We start from the raw sequence: 6,000 nt of genomic DNA, 5'->3' as shown, positions 1-6,000 counted from the left end.
ACTGTTCACGAGTGCGTCTCTGTTGCCCAGAACATTGTCTGGCACACAGCAGAGGCTCACTGAATGTATTTCAAGCATAGAGTTAAAGTCAAGTAACTGATAAAAATAAAATAACTCATTTTATTATTGCAGTCATTCACATTACTTGTGTTCCTGGTCCACCTAAGTTGTGCTCAAATTAGAGTGGTCTGTGGATATTTCAGAGAATAATGATGTGTCTGGAATACGAGACACATTTTTTATGTCTGGTATTTTGTTGTTGTTGTTAGTTTGACATTTTGCCTGCCTAAATCAGTACTGTGGGTCTAAAACTTGGATTACATTTATTGAGGGTTTGTATAAGAACGCTATGTATGTGTGCGTGTGTGTGTGTGTGTATCTATCTATAGATAGATAGATAGATAGATAGATAGATAGATAGATAGATAGATAATTTTAAAAAATATTTTATCCTTTTAATCCTCTGAAGAGAATAAGTGACCTGCCCATAGCTAAAGCGCAATCGCACTTAGTTTAAATTCCACATTCTTCAGAGTACAAACGTAAGTAAATGAATGTAATTATTCATTTTTAAACAAATTTAACCTTCTGTATGTAGATGATTTAAATGCAATTTTGGAAATAATGCTATTCTATAGCAAATGAAAATAAGTAGTTATTTTAGCTCTATGGATTTTGAAGAACATGGAGAAAGAAGAGTTTACTGTGTCTTTATATCAGAAAGAGTATCTTCTTTGTGGAAAAGCTCTAGAAGCTGGAGTCTCCAGATTTATTTCCTGCTACTCTCAGAGAAGATTTAAATAAAGTAAGAAAATCCCCTCATGAAAATAGCCTGGTTTGCAAGGCTATCATTTGGAAAAGAACACCAAAAATCTGCCTTCCCCTACATTCTTGACCTCAAGGAAGATGTATTTTCAGTATAAAATTTAATGTTCTGGTTTAAAATGTGTAGGAATATTAACCTTCTTTTGGTGAAGAAAGTCCATATTATCTAGCAGGAGGAAACAATCATATGTAAGCGAACGGAAACTATAAGAAGAAGATGTTTTGCAAACAAATTGCTAATATGTAAGTCATTTGACTAGACCAACAGGGTGACCTTTCAAGCTGTCTCATGGGCTATTTATGCACTTATTTAAAGACCACCCTGCTATATTGGGTGAAATAACATTTTCTTTGTCTTATTTTCTCATTTATTTGTTATGTTGCAATAAAGTGTATATTTCCTCAAAAACAACACTCACACACCAAGAAATAGAATTTTAAACCGAAAAGTTGTCTTGAGGTTTATTTTCAACTCTTCTTATCAACACTTCTCAATGCTAACTAGATTTAGTGAAACTTCTTTTATAAGCGTGTGAAGACCTTTTCAGCAATGACTATCCCAGCTAATATTAACAACAAAGTCTGGGGTGTGATTGTAAATGACTTTTCATATGCCAAAAGTACTTTGTTGTTTGAAGTGTCAAACCCTTTTCTTAACTGGCAAATAAAAAATTCTATATATTCATTGTGTATTATGTACATGTTGTTTTGAAATATGTATACATTACGGAATGGCTACATAGAGCTAATTAACATATGTATTATCTCACATACTTATTTTTTTGTGGTCAGAACACTTAAAATCTACTCTCATGGATTTTCAATAATACAATACGTTGTTATTAACTGTAGTCACCATGTGACAGTGCGTCTCTTTAACTTATTCCTTCTAAATGAAATTTTGGGTCCTTTGACCCATATCTCGTCTACCCCTGCCTCCAGCCCCTGGTAACTACGGTTCTACTCTCTACTTTCAAATCCTTCTCTTATTGCTGGCTTTACACAATGACTAATCATTCCAAGAAGCGACCTCAAAGAAGCCATTTCAAAAAACATCATTACCTAAACTAATTTTAAAATAAAGTTGCTGTACGTTATTAAAAAAGAAACAATACATGCTAAGTATAGAAAATTTAGGACTGGAGAATTGTTATTCAAAATATTTCTCTCTTCATATTTATTTAAGAAATTGTATAATGTCAAAGAATAAATATTAATTTTTTGAAACACACCAAAGACAGACATCTAAACCATCCAGATATAATATAATCATGGTCACGTAAAAATTATTGTAACCATGATTGTAACCATAGAGAAGGAAAAACCCACACTTGTAAGTTCTTTAATGGTTGTACTGACTTTATTTATACAATGATGGCATCATCCGTCTTTCACTATATATTATTTCAGTGACTTTCAGTAACTTGATTTTAAAGGATCTTTGTTGCCCTATTTCTCAGTCTTCTTCAAGGCCAGTACACATTGGAGGGAAAGTTATTTTTGCAAGAGGTGCAGTTTGTGACTGATATATGGAGACAAATCAGCCTGAATGGGACTTATTTTGAGTCCAAGCCTATTGACTGAAAGAGAGAGGGCTGGAATTTAACCAGCATCTGCCATAAACTAGGCTATGTCTTTTATCAGCATATCAAGAAATAAGCTTGGATGCTCAACTCCTTAAGTTCCTCTACAGAGAGGGACCACTGACGTTCCTCACTGCATTTAATCTCATTAATAATAATCTCCTGTTTGTTAAGTTCTGTTATAGACCTCATGTTAAACATAACGATACTGAGGCTCAAACATTCAGTCCGTGGCGGGCAAGGGTTTAAATCAAAAGACTCTGGTTGCAGGCTCATTCTATTTGTCATACTTCCTGGAGAGGGAGGTTGACTCACACCTATAATCATAGAACTTCAGGAGGCCAAGGTAGGGCCAGTCACTTGAAACCAGGAGTTCCAGACCACCCTGGGGAACATGATGAAACCCCATCTCTACAAAAAAAAAACACACACACAAAAAGTAGCTGGGTGTGGTGGCATGCCTGTGGTCCCAGCTATAAGGGAAGCTGGGAGAACACCTTGAACCTTGGAGACTGAGGCTGTAGTGAGCCAGGATTGCAGCACTGCACTCCAGCCTGGGCAACAGAGTGAGACTCTGTCTCAAAATAAATAAAATAAAAATAAAATAAAATAAATACTTCCTTTCCAAGCACTAGAGAACTGAGAGATTGTTCGAGAGAGTTAAAAAGGGACAAAGCAGTGATTTTCAACATTTTATGAATAAATAATGAAATCTGTGTGTGTGTGCATGTGTACAGAAAGAGCACATGAAGACAGACAGAGACGTACGGATGGTTTTGGTAGAAAACACCAAGCTTTAAGAACAAATGTAAAAAATGTAAATATAAAGATTAAGGAACAGAGGATTAATACCATGACTGCCTATTCAGAAAAGAAGATTTTTGTCCTGAAAATTTCATTACTGGAAATCATTTCTCCAAAAGCATTTAGATCATCCTTTATTCATATTAAGAGGAATTAATTGCTTTCCATTTCAATTTATTTTTTCTTCAAGTTAGTCAGTTTTTTCCCTAGTATTATAGATTCATGCTTCATAGACAAGATTAACTTTTTTTTAAAAGTTTAACAACAAGAAGGGTATGAAAGGATTAAGAGCTTGAACTTTTTCCTTTAGATTTCTTGGATTCAAATCAACTACACCTCAGATTTCATATTTTTCTCCTGTAAAATGGAAGTTGTAATGATTAAATGAGAAGATACAAATAAAGCACTTAAGATACCTGATAAACATGAAATTATAGCTCTTACATCAAAATAACACGCAGAAGTAAGCATTTAAATGTCTTAGATAACAAACATGCTTCAATTATCAACAATTCATACTAGACCTGCATTGGATTGTTGAATCAATTATCCAGTGAATAAAGTATTGATTGCCAGTCTCTCTAAATGTCCAAATAATAAGGTATTGTTAAAAAATTAATCAAATTCTATGGGCACAAATGCTCTTTGCCTCTCTATCCTAAAACCACACACCAAACCACTCATGAATCACTTGAATCAGTCATTTGGAAGTGTCAAACCAGCATAACACAATCTAACAGTGTTACTAATGTTACATCGTAAAAGATTTATCCACAAACAGGCAACATAGAATCATGACAAGCATTTTACTTTTTGTATATAAAGTATGCGTATTTTGAGAATTTGAAAAGAATTATAGGTGGAACATTTTGCTTCTCAGATGACTGGTTTAGCGACGGCTAGGCTAAGGACAATAGGGTTGAACAATTTATGGCCAGGATCTCAAGAATAAAACTGTATTGTCCCAAGTGGTAGCCCCAAAGCAGTTAGCAATTAGCGATTCTGAGCCTAGGGTTCTTTCTCTGCTTTCTAACCTCTTGCTGTTATTTGCCTGAGAGTGCTCAAGTCTGCTGATGACTGGGCACATCAAGTTTGAATGAATATGTGGCAGACTCCACTCCTGAAACCTGTGGCATCTGGGTGGAATCCAGATTGCCAACATGGCTCAGCTGATTGTGCACGAGCAGCTAGAACTTCCTTATGTAATCTGATGGACTTCACACTACAATGTAACTATGTACACATGTACCTGTGTTCCTAGCTCTGTGTGATTACCTCAGTCCTGAGAAGAGCTGAGTTTGTTCTCAGTTGTCAGTAATAAGGGAGTTACTTTAAGTGCTTAAAAGGATTTTTGAGACCATATGTATGGTAACATAATGTTATATTGATGAAGTAGAGACTTTGACTCATGTATGGATACCTAGGATGGGGCATAGACAAGGACTCAATAACTATCTGTTGCTTGATGACTGAGTGAAGAAATGTGTAAGGCAAAGCCTGGAAGTGAGTGAGTTAGGCAGGAAAAAGAAAAAATCTGGGTGTAGGTGGAAAGAAAGAAAGAAAGAGGTACCTATTAGGTTAGTAGATCAATATGTTGTCAAAAGTTACAGAAAATTAAATGCTCAACAAATTCCACACACATTTACGGCCACCTTCATGCGTTAGTTCACTGTTTCCCACACATCAGTCATTTGTTTACTCCCTTCACAGTTTGTCATATTGAGGCAATGCCTACATGTTATTTTCCTTTAAATGAAGCTTTAATCAACTGACCTTTTTTAAATGAGGCCCATTCTACAGAGTATCACCTGCTAGATGATGGGTTTGGTGCTCTCAATGCTTCTTACACTGTCTTTCTTTTATTTTTTTTAATTAATTAATTAATTTTTTTGAGGCAGCATTTCATTCTTGTTGCCTACGCTAGAGTGCAATGGTGTGATCTCGGTTCACTGCAACCTCTACCTCCTGGGTTCAAACAATTCTCCTGCCTCAGCCTCCCAAGTAGCTGGGATTACAGGTGCCTGCCACCACACCTGGCTAATTTTTTGTATTTTTAGTAGAGACGGGTTTTCACCATATTGGCCAGGCTGCTCTTGAACTCCTGACCTCAGGTGATTTTCCTGCCTTGGCCTCTGAAAGTGCTGGGATTACAAGCGTGAGTCCCCCGACCACTTCTCATACTTTGATGTGAGCTCAAATCACCTGGGATAAAGTTAAAATGATTCAGATGCCATCAGTCTGGGTTGGGGCCATTTCTGCATCTCTCACAAGTTCTCAGATGAGTCTGAGAACCATATTATGAATATCAAGATGCTACATACATATTCTGATAAACACTTAAATACTTAACTAGCAACATTTTAAAATTTATCTTCGTATCAAGTAAAATTGTTTCATATATCCCGTCAGTGGTAAATTGAATTATATAAATACAAACACTTTACTGAAGTAAAAAAATAAATAAATTTCCTTTGCTTTCTGGGAATTCACTGCCAAGAAGAAAGATAATTATGTAAGAAACCAAAGTAACATGTGTTGTGGGCTATTCTAGAGCTCTGTACAAAATGCTCTGAGAAAATCCTAGAAATTTGGGGAAGACCATAGAAAAAGTGTGTCTCTGAGCACAAAAATAATGGTGGGATGTCTTTTGGTAGGAAGGAACTAGTTGGAGGGGTAAGAGGGTCAGGGGAGCCCAGAACCTGGGCTGTCTTCTGCCTGCCCCTACAGTTGTGAAGACTGTGCCCCATGCAATGGAACCCAGCCGGGGGCTGCATATGTGTGCCACTTG

The 6,000-nt window shown here is 36.2% G+C and overlaps 1 long non-coding RNA gene across 1 annotated transcript in view; it reads right to left on the bottom strand.

Annotated features, from left to right (window-relative positions):
- Positions 1-3,330: 3,330 nt before the first annotated feature.
- The window catches only part of LOC111546595, an 86,220-nt gene continuing 83,550 nt past the window's right edge, over positions 3,331-6,000 (bottom strand). The window contains exon 4 of the long non-coding RNA XR_002732837.1: positions 3,331-3,569. This is a non-coding gene — a long non-coding RNA (uncharacterized LOC111546595). The remainder of the gene's footprint in view (positions 3,570-6,000) is intronic.

This window comes from Piliocolobus tephrosceles, chromosome X, assembly GCF_002776525.5.
Source record: "Piliocolobus tephrosceles isolate RC106 chromosome X, ASM277652v3, whole genome shotgun sequence".
NCBI classification, from domain to species: domain Eukaryota; kingdom Metazoa; phylum Chordata; class Mammalia; order Primates; family Cercopithecidae; genus Piliocolobus; species Piliocolobus tephrosceles.
The sequence above is the reverse complement of the archived record's forward strand: the minus strand, read 5'-3'. Positions and strand labels throughout refer to the sequence as shown.